At 33.3% G+C, this 15,951-nt stretch overlaps 1 protein-coding gene across 3 annotated transcripts in view; it reads left to right on the top strand.

Moving 5' to 3' along the window:
- CD36 (CD36 molecule) overlaps nt 1-15,951 on the top strand; it is a 143,929-nt gene that overhangs the window by 31,532 nt on the left and 96,446 nt on the right. The window contains exon 1 of one of the 3 annotated variants that reach the window (XM_056799490.1): nt 10,194-10,329. The exons of the other annotated variants lie outside the window; for them this stretch is intronic. The gene's annotated coding sequence lies outside the window, so the exon portion shown is untranslated. Of the gene's footprint in view, nt 1-10,193; nt 10,330-15,951 lie in introns of those variants that run through there. 3 annotated transcript variants of the gene reach the window in all.

The following is a 15,951-nucleotide window of genomic DNA, read 5'->3' as shown; positions in this document are numbered from 1 at the left end:
TGAGGAGTGGAATTGGCTCTGTAATGTGGAGCACTGGAATGAACACTTACATTAATGAATCAGACCTATTGAAATATAAACTGCCAGAGTATAGTCTATCCTCATTGTCAACTTGTCCTTGACTAATTAATTCTATAATCTTTTTTAATGAATTTCCCAACAAAAGCTTTCTACTGAATCTACTTATTCTTCATGATTAACCAATGATATCTTAAATTTAGGTCTTATAGCCTCCCTGTATTGGTTTTCTTCTTTGACTTTAGCATGCATATGCTCATTATCATTCACATTGTCTATTATTTTGATAATTAGATCTGATCAGTACATGAGCAAGGATTTGAACTTTGTTCTCCTTTACTCCAAAGTTGGACTCTATCCACTATACTACCCAGCTACCAATGACTATTGTTCATATTAAAAAATAAAAATAGATGAAAAGTCCATTGATTCTACCTATTCGTAATCTTTCTTCTATAGACCTGATGCATAGGAAATTTATACACATCATTCAGTTTCTTTAACATCACTAGGTTTTACTAAAATCTCTAAGTCTAAAAAGTCATCCAGCCTTTATCATTTTAATTTTGTCATCATTAAAATGGAAATGTTAATAAAGAGCAGAGGCTTGTAATAAATACTAAATAAGATTATTTATATTAAAGCACTTGGCAAACAAAGCTCTAAAGAAAATTTAGATGTTATCGTTATTAATATTCATTCATTTAGTAATTTTTATAGATTGTTAGATTGAACTCTTTTGAGTGGCTAAAATTTTTACTGAGGAGGTATTCAAGTATTCTGAGGCATTACACAATCACATAACTTTACCTTCAAATAGTATTGTTTGAAAGACTTCTTTGTCTTGTTCTTCCATTTGTATTCTATACTAAAACGTACTTCCCTATTTTCTTCAATTAGTACAGACAGGATATTATCAAGCAAAGATCCCTCTTTAATAGCATTTATAGCATGATCTTATACGATCGAAAAATATGCAGTAAAGATACCTGTTAGAGCAGAGTCTTTCAGGCTAACTTTTTCTCATAGTTTACAAGGATGATAGCTTGAGGGAATATTTAAGCATTCCCTGGTTTTGTTTGCTTGCTATTCTACATGTAGAAAAGTATAATGTAGCACTTTCTACTTTAAATTGGAAGGACCTCAGATCATTTTAAAAGAAATGTTGTTGATATGGTTTGTTTTAACATCACCTAATACATTCCCCTAGAGTTTACTTTCCTTTGCCATCCCTGAAAGCCAAATCCTATAACAGGAATATTTATTGTTTTATTAATTCAGCCTCTCTCATTTTATAATTAAGGAGACCAAGGACTGAGGAAGTTGTTATTTGCCAGGGAATATTCAAGCTAGTTATTTGGAGAGACAGATCAAAACATGTCTCTTTACCCCTTTATCTAGTGTCTATATGAAAGATATAGAAAAAGCTGTCATAAATCTGAGGATGAATCTTATAACTAGAGTATTTATCTAAAATTAACCACAGGCCATTGATTTTATATAAGATACACACATATATATATTCACTTCATAATGAGGCATCTAGAAATTTATAATAAAATAGATTCATAGAATTCTGTTCCTTGGAGCATGTGCTGATGCATATAAATGTATATGTATATTTTATATATGTATATGTGTCCATGTATGTGCAATATAGACTTACACATATAATTTATCTCACTCCTTCCCTTTTCCTTTGTTGAGTAATTATGTAAAATAAAGAATCTATTTCCCTAGAACTACTAATGGGCTAGTGACTAAAAAGAAGATTGAAGAAGGTGAAGATGGGTAAAGGACTATGTAGATAGTGGGATAATGATGACAGTCAGGATAGAGAGAAGGAACTATATGGTTTTCTTTGTCATTATTTTCTGTCTAAAGGAGAATACCAAATCTTGAGAAAACTCTATAGAGACACAAAGGATTGAGATGAAAAACTGAGGAACTAAGTTGTTCTAGGTAGCCATTAGGAGTGCCAGTCAAAAGGAGAGAGAGGAATCAAGAAATATTACTCTCCAATTTGAGTGGAAAGGACTTCTGACAAAAAGCTTTTATCAGAGAGACACTTGTTATGCAGAAATTTAAGTAACTAATTCCTCATACATCTGTGGTTGTTACCTCAAAGAATTGTCTTACTTTTCTCCTCTTTTTAAATTAAAATTTTATCTATAATATTGTGAACTATGAATTTGCAAGTGGGGATGGCTTCTATACACTAAGAGTACCACACAAATCATCCTGAGTTTCCTGAATAATAGCTATGTTGATCAAGATTATGGAAAAAATCCATGGTCCAAAGTGTGACTGAGTGCTTCAAGGTATGAGCAATTCTGTAACCCTAAGGTAACATTTTGTTGGAATCATCCTACCAGAGATTTATTAAAGCATATCCTAGATCTACCTGGTTAGTTTGGACAGCTTCTCTTGCAAGCACTATGGCTTGGATTAGAGGGCATTGATACTGATGAATAATAGGGAGCTAAGAAAATGGTTTCTTAGTTTTAGGCAATTCATTGAGATGAATGAAGACTCTACTAATAACTTTTGGCTTTGGTAATAATACTAACCTATTTTTAAGAGATTTTAAAAAGGGAATGTGAAAAGTATTCTAGAGACCCTGGAAGGGCTAACATTTTTGCCTAAATTTAGAATCTCCATGTGAGAATATTCTTTTATGGAAAAATCCATCCACTAATATAGTTAAATACCCACCTGCAAATATACTTTTTAGCGTTGCCTCTGACACTAAATCTAAGTGATTTTCACATGATCACACAGCTTTTTTTTTTACAAATTAAAAAGCCTCAGATAAAGACCAAATTGGAAATCCTAAACAATCAAAGGAGAAATTAATAAAATTGAAAGCAAAAAAAACTTAATAAATAAGACTAGGAGCTAGTATTTAAAAAATAAAATAGATAATGTATTGTTTAATCTAATTAACAACAAGAAAGAAAAGAACAAAATAAAAAGTATCAGGAATGAAAAGGGTGATCTCACCTCTAATGAAGAGGAAATTAAGATAAGTTTAATATGTCAATAAATATGGCAATCTAGGTGAAATGAATAAATATTTATGAAAATATAAATTGCCTAGATTAACAGAAGAGGAAAGAGAATACTTAAATAATCCCATATCAGAAAAAGAAAAAGAAAGCCATCAATGAATTCCCTAAGATTTTGCAAAATGGTTACAATAAAAGAGTATCTCTCTAGCTCTAAAAAGAACAATTTCACCAGAATGAGTATAGTTAGTTTCATAAGTTAATCATTGAGACAGCTATGAGAATGAGGCACTGAATATATTCACTATAAAAAGTTCCCATTATTTTCAGGATCTGTTGACCTAGGTGAGATGAAATTTGAACCCTATCTGCCATGGGCTACTAAGGCACTATAGAAGGCAGATGTCAGACAAAGAAAACTAAAAACACATGTTTCAAAAGTCTTGGGATTTACATTTTAGGACTTGCATATTTTAAAAAATGGAATTATCAATTACAGTAGGTGAATTCTTTTGGGCACTAAATAGTCACTTTGGGGGAATGAGGAATGTTGAAAAACTTCCACTACAAGGTCCTAAACTACTACTAAATATAGGGTGAAAAATTTTCTGGGTATATAGAGAAGTCAAAAGAAGTTCCTCTGAAAGTGATTATTAAAAGTGTTTGACATCTAAGTGCCTAAAGTATGTACACTTACTGAAGAATTCAAGTTAGATAATGTTCAAATTCAAGTTAGAACTTAGATTATGACCTATTAATACAGTAGCTATTGCCATCTGGAAGGACCAGCCTTCCAGTTACCCATAAGTGATCTGGAAAAGAGCAATCAAAATTAATAAAATAATTGTTGAAAGAAATAAAAATCAGTTCAAAAAGTCCCCTTGTTATTAGCCAACATATTGACTATGAGTGCAAAATAGGACCTGTCACAAGTCCAGGTTTTGAAAGCTACATTCCAGAGCATATTTTTCAAGTTCAGTTGTCAAGAAGGTCAACCATTTGAATTGTAATAAACATACTAGAGGTGAGGGTGGAGTTGACTAATCTTGTGGGCACTGTGACCTGAGAACCAATTGTTGGCACACATTAGAAAATAAAGTTCAAGACTAAAGAACAGATCAGGGTCAAAGGCACCAGGAGGATAATGATGACAGAGAAACAGTCTGTTAACCTGAAATTCACCATGGATCCATTCTTCCAGAAAACATGACACCAAAGACTAAAATTATCATGAAGACTGAGGGGAGGGGTTTGAGAGTTTGGTTGTATTAAAAAGCACATGACAGCTGACCATTGTTGTCTATATTAGAGCCATTCTATGAATAAAACTAGCCATAAATCTTTGAGCTTTTGAAAGTACCTAGCCTCTTTGTACTCAGTCAAAAAGACTGCCCATATCAGGAATATGTCAAAACATCTAGAATTTCCAGTGGATCTCATGGGTATCAGCAAAAAGGCAAGCAGAGAAACCTGGGAGTGATTAGTCTCAAGAGATATTCTCAGCTTTACTAGGAAGATTAGAACAAATTCAAATCTCTTTAGAATGATTGCTGAGTATTTTAGACAGAAAGAAGAAATATAGTGCCTAAATACTCAGCATCCTTGCCTCTCAAGCAGAGATTTATAAGAAGTCAGAAAACAAAGACTGCGAAATTCTTGCCTCCCTTCAAACATGATTGTACTCTCAGAGTCATTGATGGATCCTGATAAGTTTGATGTTTAAGACTTTCTTGTGCCTAAAGGATACAAAGATTGTCTAAGGAAGAAACCAAGAATTAAGTGGGAAGTACTACCATGCACTAGTTGGCTTCATGACACTTGACCATTCCAAAATCTGTAATAAAAAACTGTCCCTTATGAGATAGGAGATCTAAAAAATTACATGAAAGAGCTGCTCAGTAATAATGTGTTTATTGATTCCCATAGTCTTGGTCTTCAGAAGCAGTATGCATAGGGAATCGAGAACTGTCCTCTAAGCCAGGAAGACATGGATTCATATCCTGCTTTTGACACAGGTTTCCTTTGTGACCTTTGGAAAACTCTTTATTCTCAAGACACTGAGATTACACATTCCAGAGAAAGAATTATCCTGCATTCTTAGACTTAGTTTTCTTCCCCAAGAGTTCTCTGTAGTAACAATAAAAAGGAAACTACCTTCCTTCCCCCATTTGAAGGTTTTTTTTGGTACATCATGGAGAAAGTAGTAAATTTTAGAAACTACGAGTCTACCTAAGTGCCCTCATTGGGTTTCAGAAGAATAGGACAAAGACTATTAAAATGTTAGATTAGGGAAGTTATATGGATTAGGGATAGATAGTTATGATCAATTCAGAACAGAAGTCTTAGTTGAAAGAGCCCATTAAATTTTTGGTACATTTTTATAATGTTACCAGGAAGAATATGACTGGATTAATTTTATACATATATAAGAGATATTGGTTGCCCCCTGATATCTACTTTGAGCATTGAGAAATGGAAGAGATCAGTTTCCTCCTGTGTGAAAATCCAAAACTGACATGATTGAGCTTCATGCATGCTACATCCCAATAGAATATCTCCCAATGGGAAGATAAGTGGTGTTCCCCATGAAGTAGTAATATATAGCCCTCACAATTATTTGGACCTAGAATTCCAAGCCTGTGGGATGATCTATTTTGATCATAATTCTTATGCATATGACAGTTTTAAGGTTTGAAAAGCACTTTATATATATTATTTCATTTACTCCTCACAACATCCTGTGTGAAAGACCAAAAAAAAAAAGGTATCTTCCCCTATTTTACAAATGGTAATGGAACATAATAAGAAAACAAAAACTCGGAAATATCTTGATTAATTTATGGGAACTTTTAGCTTTTTTCACCAGGAAAGTATATGTGCTGAAATGTTTCTTCTCTTCTCTCCTTTTACTCTCCCCTCATCCACTTGATTAATTGGGAAAAATACTATTTCTGCATTAACTAATATACATGTTGGAGGTGTGACTTAAAACTGAAAAAAAACTGAAGAAAGCAAAAAGGAGACTAAGTCTATGGAGGTAGAACACTGGCATGCAGCAAGTAAATGAGGATTCTAGAGATATTCTTTTATTTCTAATGGTGAATGTAGAATACTGAAAGATATTAGTTTTTCATAGAAATTGGGTACCTAAGAACTTATTAGCATGTTATAGCATATATTTCATACAGTAAAGATAGAAAAAAAGGAAGGTCACCATTGTTGGAGGAGTAATGAGAATACATTACTGGTAGAACTGAGAAGTCTTCCAAAGAATCTGAGAAGTTTTATGGAACTTTACCCAAAATGCACTAAACCATGCTTCTCCTTTGACACAAATATACTACTACTAGGTTTATACACAACCCTACAAGATCAAAGAAAAAAGGTAAATAACTCATATGCATAAAAATATTCCTAGCATAGTTTTGGTTGTTTTAACAAAAAAAATAGAAATAAAATGGGCCCCAATCAATTTGGGAATACTTGAACAAAAGATATGAATATAATAGAATATGTAAAAATTAAACAAATTGGTTAATAAAAACATGGAAATATTATATGAAATAACTTGGAGCAAAGTGAACAGATCAAGAACTTTTAATATGATGACAGCAATATTGTAAATGGAACACAACTTTGTAATACTTTAGAACTCTGATCAGAATGACCAATATAACAACTAACTATTGGAGAAGTGAAAGCTAGTGGGGTAGAATGATACATAGAAAAATAAATTTTTATTAGTGTATATTTTCCCATTTTCTTTCTCTCCTCCTCCAAAGAGCAGTTGTATGTAATGAAATTGTTTAAATTAGATAAATACATACTTAATATATCAAAAAAGTCTGAAATTATGTGCAATGTACCATACTTGTTTGCTTTCTCTGCAGACATAAGAGGTGTGGGAAAGATGTACATTTTCAAACACTACCATTGTAACATAAATTATTGCTTGACTACTGTGAGCAAGTAGTGATAGTGATGAAAAATACTTTTTGGAACTTTTTAAAGTACACACAAGAAAATTCAGAAGGGAACAAAGATGAGCAAGATAATATTGGTACTACTATGTTAAAGGTAATATAGGTTAAAATACACTGTAATTATTTCATAATTTTAGATAATTTTCTAACCTTTGTATTTGGAAATGTTTATATTGGTTGTTAATTTTATAGTTTATAATACAAAATGCTTAATCAAAAGCACTGGAGAAAAGGAAGAAGGGCAGAAAGACTGAAAGACACTTTTCCATTCAATACTTCAAGAAAAGGAAGTTGTAAGGAAATAGTAAGCCAGAATCTGCCTTGTGGGAAAAATCACAGTAATGGACTCAAGGGATTTCCATACATCTGTAAGACTAGTTGTTACTCATTCAAGGACTTCTGTTTTTCTCCTTTTAACAAATTTAATTCTTTACTTTTGGGAGCTGAAAAACTGAGGAGTCTATCTATGAATCTTTGTATACTGGGTGTACCAAAAGTGCCTTGTTCTGGGTTTGCTAAGTAGCTGTTATTAAGAGGGTAGGGACATTTTTTTTTTTTGTAATCGGTTTGTTTATCAAAACATATTGTAGGGGTGATAATTTTATTTTAGAGGTTCTTTTATACATAGGAATTAATTCTGAGTAATATTCTGATAATGAATTTCACAGAAATAACAAAGCAAGTCAAAGGAAACAGAAATAATATGTTTGTCATTTTTTCTCTTCCCTATCTCTAAATAGAAGGTTTTTTTCAGTTGGAGTTTCATTTATCATTGAAGGGAAAATCCAGACAAAGAAAGTTACATAAGAGTTTTCTTACTATGGTGGATCCTTCTTCATCTTTTGGTTTTTATCCTAATTTTTCTAAGTAAGCTTTATCTTCATTCTTTCTAAATAAGATATTATTTGAAATGGAATACTGATATGATTTCAAGTAATAATTAATTCTATTACAATCATTATGAGCACCAGTTAAACATTTCCAGAGAAGATTAGGTAGCTGAACATATCAATGAGAAGATAAGCCCTGGTAATGGAGCTCAGTCTTGGGGTGTTCTGTTAATCGATCTCCATGACATGGATTTCAGAGCCCCAGGAAAGTATTTCTAATTCTCTGACCTGGGTTATAGTAGTTGAAGTTAATGAAGTACCTGAAGCTTCTGACATTTCAAGTAAACTAGTTGCTAGCCCTTCTTAAGAAAATGGAAATTACATAAGGAATACAAACTGAGAACTTATTTTGAAAATTAAGCTTTCATTGCCTATGGGGTTCATCCCTTCATGTTCACATACAGTGTTACATGAACTTGGATGCACATTCTTGGCTCTGCACATTCCTTAATCATCAAAATTATCTATCTTTTGTTTTTTTATTTTATAAAAAATCATTTACTTTGATAGATGTCACAAAACTTCAACTTTGATTACTAGTGTGACCATTTGTTCTTTTATGATCTTAGGGAAATACTTTGTTTTCCAACTTATAGTCTTGAAAATTTCACAAGAATACTGAAGATATAGATGTCCAGGATCAAGAAGCCAGTAAATTTCAAAGGTAGGATTAAGCGTATGTCATCCTGACCTCAAAAATGACTCTCTATTCACTGTACCTATATATGTTTCTAGAATGTTGTTAAAGGAGACCACTAGAGAGATCAGTAAAGACTTCATGGAGGAGCTGAACCTTTAATTCAGATAATGATTCCAAGAGATAGTGTTCTAATGTCTACAAATAGCTAGCCTATACAAAGGCCCAAAGAAAGGAGACAATATTGTGAGACAGGTAGCTATAGCTAAATGCCATGATAAATCTGCATTAATGAGAAACTGAGGCAAAAAAGCCACGCATAATCCATTTATTAGCAAAACAAGTCCCTGAGTGATCAGACTCCCCATTAAGTCAGAGTAGCATTTTTATATAGGCTAGGGGTTATATATTGTCCAATGATGCAAACTAAACTAAGACTGTAACTGGTTCATAATAACTCTGACAAAGGGGTCTTGAGAGTATTGCAACATGGAAAACAAAGAATTGGTTAAGTCTGTGGTAATAGAGGGTCATTGAGTTGACCACTGCCACCTAGTACATTTTTTGGAAAGTTCCTAAGATACCACTTTCTGTTCCAGTAAAATCTAGTACTTGGAAAAACATCCTGTGATCAGGTTAAAGCATCCTTCATCAATCTTTTTTCTCTCCCTCAAATGGCATGGTCCCTTTACTAACTTAGAGATGGATTCATGGTCATGAGGCTTTTAAAAAGCCTTAAAACTTTATTACAATGGTTAATGCTATGATTAATCAAACTCAATTGCTAGTTAATAATGAATAATCAGTAATCAATAATCAATTTTGCATAACTAATTTGGAAAATTTAATGCATGTAAAGGTATAATATCAAATTAGCCATGAAAGATTAGTTGGAGTTGTCATGGTGATATTAAATCCTATGCATTAGAGTTTTATTTTATGTTTTGATAACAATGATAAGAAAATAAACATTTATGTGCATTTTAAAGTTTGCAAAGAACTTTACAAATATTTTACTTATAAAATAAATTTGTAAAATCTATCTCATCTTATCACAACTCTGAGAGGCAGATTTTATTTTGAACCCCATTTTACAGACAAGAAACTGAGACAGACAGAGGTTAAGTGACTAGCACAAGGTCACAGAGCTAAAAAATGTCTGAAACTGGATTTTATCAGTTCTTCCTTTCAAATGCAATGCTATCCACTGTGCCTTCTAGAAGCTCTGCTTACCTGGTCAGTGAAACTCTTCAAGTAAGAAAATGACTCATGTTTTAAGCATTTCATGTTGGTAGCTTTGGAGCAATGGGTTAAAAAAGAGGAGATGATTTGATTTATCTCAATCTGTGAGGCCTCATACCCCATAAAATCAATGTAGTGAAATAGTAATTTGATTTAGAATAGATTTTATCCAAACCAAGAAAAGAAATGCAATCATATCATCCTTGATTCTTCCTCATAGTCAAGAAAACTTTGGTTTCTGGAGGGCATCAAGTAATGCTCTCTTCAGTTGATTCCCACCTTTTCTCTCAACCTATGAAGTTCATAAGAAATATGGTACCAGTAAATGGCTAGTTCTAATTTGTTCCTTTGTGCACATGTTTCCCCTTTGGACTGATCTTTCTTCCTTTTTGGTGTAGCCCACAAGTTTCTCATCAAGTTCAAGAGTTGGGCTTCCTATATCTCTTCTACTTTTAGAGCAAAAGAGCCAACAGATGTCAGAATGAAGCAGGGTTTCATTGAAAGAAAGTATTGGGATTCAAAAGGAAGGATCTGACTAACTGGACTCATAGGTGAGTACACTGGGATCAGCAGCATGAGGAGCAGTCCAATACAAGGATATGCTGAAGAGCTTGAGGAGTCACCTGGTATGATCACAGCCAGGAGAACCCTCAGCAGGAGAATAACCCCATTGCTTCTGACAACAGAGAGACCTAGAAAACAGTTATATCTAGTGAATGTGATACCTGGGAAAAACTAGGAGCAGTTTTCCCTCCATCCCAGAAGTAGAAATGAGCCTCTACATATAAGCAAAATAATGAAAAAGTTCCCTCCAAAAAGTAATAAACAAAGAAAAAACCTAACCCTGAAAAATTATTTCAAGAAAAGAGAACAAAATTCAAGCTCACAAGAGGACAGCAATGCCAAAGCAGAAATATGTTATTCTTCAAAAGCAAATGTGAAAGAATTTCAGGCTCAAAACAAACTCCTGGGAAAAAAAGAGGATCAAAGAACAAATAATAAGAGATAAAAGAAAAATTAGAAAAGAAAATGTTAGAAAAAGTCAACAGCTTTGAGCAAAAACTCACTAAAAAGAATACTCCCTAAAAAAGGAAATACAAATCCTCAAACGAGAAAATGACCCTTTAAATAGGAAGTATAAAGCCTCAATAAAAAACAATTCACTAAAATTTAGAATGGGAGAAATAAAAGCTAATAGCTCTACAAGACAGCAGGAAACAACAAAACATTCAAAAGAAGGAAAATAAGAAAAGAAAATCTGAAATATCTCACTAGACAAACAACTGACTTGGAAAAAAGTTCCAGTAGAGATAAATCAGTAATCACTGGACTCCCTAAAGCCATGTTTAAAAAAAAGGCTCTGGATACCATACTGCAAGAAATTTTCAGAGAAAGCTGTCCTGAAGTTCTCAAGTGAGAGTACAAAATAGAAATTAAAAGAATCAGCCAGTTTCTTCACGAAAGACATCTGAAATTTAACAATACCAGGATTCTTATAACCAAATTCTAGAACTCCTAAGTAAGGAGAAAATACTGTTAACAACCAGGAAAAAAAATCAAGTATTATAGAACCATAGTTAGGATTACATAGGTCCTAGCAGCTTCTTCATTAAAGGACCAAAAACCATGGGATATACTAATCTACTAAGCAAAGGATCTAAGACTATAACCAAGAATCTCATACCCAGCACAATTGAATATCATATTCCAGGGGAAGAAATATATATATATATATATATATATATATATATATATATATATATTTAATGAAATAGAGTACTCTCAGGCATTCCTGACTAAATGACCATAGCTAAAAAGAAAATTCAATAATTAAGTTTTATATTTAAGAGAAACATAAAAAGCTAAAAGGAAAAGAAAAAAAGAGTTCAGTGGGGTTAAACTGATCACATTCCTACATGAGAAAATGTTAAGTAGAACATTTAATATATCTATGATAGAAGTAATGATAAGATACTTAAGATATTCAAGGGAAATAATGGTTTAAACTGATTGAAATACTATATGAGGAAATAACTAAGATACTTAAGATATCTATAATACTTGTACCTAAATTACTTAGGATACTTAAAGTATTTGTGTGTAATTTCACCAATGTATGTCGAAAAGGTATAACTTTTCATAAACCTATTTTTCTAAGAGAATATTTTTAATAATCAGATTCTGCTCTGAAATTGATAGGGATGTGGGAGAGAAGAAAGGAAAAAGATAGTCTAGCCTAGTGATTGCAACAAGGTCTTGCACAGGGGTAGGAACCAAAACCAGTTCATTGTCTCTAGAACATATATATGTGAAGTATATTAACATATGAATGGAGAGATTGTGGAAGACCTTAAATGGCATATCCAGGTCTTGGAATTTTGCTCTGAAAGACAATAAAGGACCAGTGAGGAATTCTGAGTGATATGACAATACTGAGTGTAAGAAAGATAAATCTAGGAGAAATATAAAAACAATAGAACGTTGAGATAAAGGAAGTGTATGGAAGGCTGAAGAGAGTTTAAGGAGGGTTAGAAATGAGAAGATGCTACTGAAAAAGCCAATTAAGGAAATGTTGCTAACTTAATGTTCATGATATAGACAGATAGATAGTTGAGTTCAGGAAAGCATGGTCATATGGAAAGAATGTTGGATGAGAGTGAAAAGAGCTTGAACATTGTTCTTACTGGGAGCTTAACTTAGCCTCATGTTAAATGTGGGGACGTTATTTGCAATAGTCCAAGCCATTGGAAAATGGTCTATACTGGGATGCTAGTGGAAGGAATAAAAAGGAGCCAAAAAAAACCCCACAATTGATTACATAGGTACAATTTCATATAGCATTTCATTTTGAAATGAATAATTTTCTTTTTGCTGGGGGTCTTCATGTTTTCCTTTGAATGTCTCCAAAATGGGTCATATTTCTCCTTACCCATTCTCTGGAAGAGCTTTAAGTGCATGACTACAATATCTCCCCTTTGAATTCTTTTTTTTAAACAATATTTTATTTGGTCATTTCAAAACATTATTCATTGGAGACGAAGATCATTTTCTTTTCCTCCCCCACCCCCACCTCTCCCATAGCCGATGCGTGATTCCACTGGGTTTTACATGTGTTCTTGATTAGAACCCATTTCCATGTTGTTGGTATTTGCATTAGAGTCTCTCCTCAGACATGTCCCCTCAACCCCTGTAGTCAAGCAGTTGCTTTTCCTTGGTGTTTTTACTCCCACAGTTTGTCCTCTGCTTGTGGATAGTGTTTTTTCTCCCAGATCCCTGCAGATTGTTCAGGGACATTGCATTGACACTAATGGAGAAGACCATTAAGTTCAATTGTACCACAGTGTATCAGTCTCTGTGTACAATGCTTTCCTGGTTCTGCTCCTTTCACTCTGCATCACTTCCTGGAGGTTGTTCCAGTCTCCATGGAATTCCTTCACTTTATTATTCCTTTTAGCACAATAGTATTCCATCACCAACATATACCACAATTTGTTCAGCCATTCTCAAAATGAAAGGCATCCCCTCATTTTACAATTTTAGCCACCACAAAGAGAGCAGCTATGAATATTCTTGTATAAGTCTTTTTCCTTATTATCACTTTGGGGTACAAACCCAGTAGTGCTATGGCTGGATCAAAGGGCAAGACAGTCTTTTATCGCTCTTTGGGCATAGTTCCAAATTGCTCTGCAGAATGGTTGGATCAATTCACAAGCCCACCAGCAATGAATTAATGTCCCTACTTTGCCACATCCCCTCCAGCATTCATTACTTTCCTTTGCTGTAATGTTAGCCAATCTGCTAGGTGTGAGGTGATACCTCAGAGTTGTTTTGATTCACATCTCTCTGATTATAAGAGATTTAGAACACTTTTTCATGTGTTTATTGATAGTTTTGATTTCTTTATCTGAAAACTGCCTATTCATGTCCCTTGCTGATTTATCAATTGGAGAATGGCTTGATTTTTTGTACAATTGAAAACCTTTGTCAGAGGTTTTTATGAAGATTGTTTCCCAATTTGTTGCTTCCCTTCTGATTTTAGTTACATTGATTTTGTTTATACAAAAGCTTTTTAATTTGATGTAGTCAAAATTATTTATTTTACATTTTGTGACTCTTTCTATGCCTTGCTTGGTTTTAAAGTCTTTCCTTTCCCAAAGATGTGATATGTATACTATTCTGTATTTGCCTAATTTACTTATAGTTTCCTTCTTTATGTTTAAGTCATTTACCCATTTTGAATTTATCGTGGTGTAGGGTGTGAGGTATTGAACCAAACCTAATCTCTCCCGCACTGCCTTCCAATTTTCCCAGAAGATTTTTATTGAATAGTGGATTTTTGTCCCAAAAGCTGGGATCTTTGGGTTTATCATATACTGTCTTTCTGAGGTCACTTGCCCCAAGTCTAATCCTCCTTTCTGTCTCTTAGCCAGTACCAAATTGTTTTGATGACTGCTGCTTTGTAATATAGTTTGCGATCTGGGACTGCAAGGCCTCCTTCCTTTGTATTTTTTTTCCATTATTTCCCTGGTTATCCTTGATCCTTTGTTCTTCTAAATGAACTTTGTTATGGTTTTTTCTAAATCAGCAAAAAAAATTTTTGGGAGTTCAATGGGTATGGAACTAAATAGATAGATAAGTTTGGGTAGGATGGTCATTTTTACTATATTGGCTCATCCTAACCATGAGCAGTTAATATTTTTCCAATTGCTCAAGTCTAGTTTTACTTGTGTGGAGAGTGTTTTGTAGCTGTGTTCATATAGTTCCTGTGTTTGTCTCAGGAGGTAAATTGCTAGGTATTTTATTTTGTCTAAGGTGATTTTGAATGGGATTTCTCTTTCTAGTTTTTGCTGCTGAGCTGTGTTGGAAATATGTAGAAATGCTGATGATTTATGTGGGTTTATTTTGTTTCCTGCAACTTTGCTAAAGTTGTTAATTATTTTGATTAGCTTTTTGGTTGAATCTCTGTGATTCTTTAAGTAGACCACCATGTCATCCGCAAAGAGCGATAACTTGGTCTCCTCCTTGCCTATTTTAATGCCTTCAATTTCTTTTTCTTCTCTAATTGCTACTGCTAGTGTTTCTAGTACAATGTCAAATAAGAGAGGTGATAATGGGCATCCTTGTTTCACTCCTGATCTTATTGGGAATGCATCTACGTTATCCCCATTGCAGATAATATTAATTGATGGTTTTAGATATATACTGTTTATTATTTTTAGTAACGACTCTTCTATTCCTATGCTTTCTAGTGTTTTTAATAGGAATGGATGTTGTATTTTATCAAAGGATTTTTCTGTGTCTATTGAAATAATTATGTGATTTTTTGTTGGTTTGCTTGTTGATATGGTCAATTATGTGGATGGTTTTCCTAATATTGAACCAGCCCTGCATCCCTGTTATAAATCCTACTTGATCATGGTGGATGACCGTTCTGATTACTTGCTGGAATATTTATGCTAGTATCCTATTTAAGATTTTTTGCATCTATATTCATTAGGGAGATTGGTCTATAATTTTCTTTCTCTTTTTTTGACCTGCCTGGTTTTGGAATCAGTACCATGTTTGTGTCATAAAAGGAGTTTGGTAGAACTCCCTCTTTGCTTATTATGTCAAATAGTTTGTATTGTATTGGGATTAACTGTTCTTTGAATGTTTGATAGAATTCACTTGTGAATTCACCAGGGGATTTTTTCTTAGAGAGTTCTTTGATGGCCTGTTGGATTTTATTTTCTGATATGGGATTATTTAAGAATTCTATTTCTTCTTCTGTTAGTTTAGGTTGTTTATATTTTTGAATATATTCGCCCATATCACCTAGATTGGTATGTTTATTACCAGATAATTGGGCAAAGTAATTTTTAATGATTGCCTTAATTTCCCCTTCATTGGAGGTAATGTCCCCTTTTCATCTTTGATGCTGTTGATTTGCTTTTCTTCTTTCCTTTTTTTAATTAGATTGACCAGTACTTTGTCTATTTTGTCTGTTTTTTCAAAGTACCATCTTCTAGTCTTATTTATCAGTTTAATAGTTCTATCACTTTTAGTTTTATTCTGGGGGTTTTTAATTTGTTTGCTTTCAAGTTTTTTATTTGCATTTCCAATTCATTGATCTCTGCCCTCCCTAGTTTGTTAATATATGCACTCAGGGATATGAATTTTCCTCTAATTACTGC

This window comes from Monodelphis domestica, chromosome 5 (genome assembly GCF_027887165.1).
Source record: "Monodelphis domestica isolate mMonDom1 chromosome 5, mMonDom1.pri, whole genome shotgun sequence".
NCBI classification, from domain to species: domain Eukaryota; kingdom Metazoa; phylum Chordata; class Mammalia; order Didelphimorphia; family Didelphidae; genus Monodelphis; species Monodelphis domestica.
This window is presented reverse-complemented; position numbering and strand designations above follow the sequence as displayed.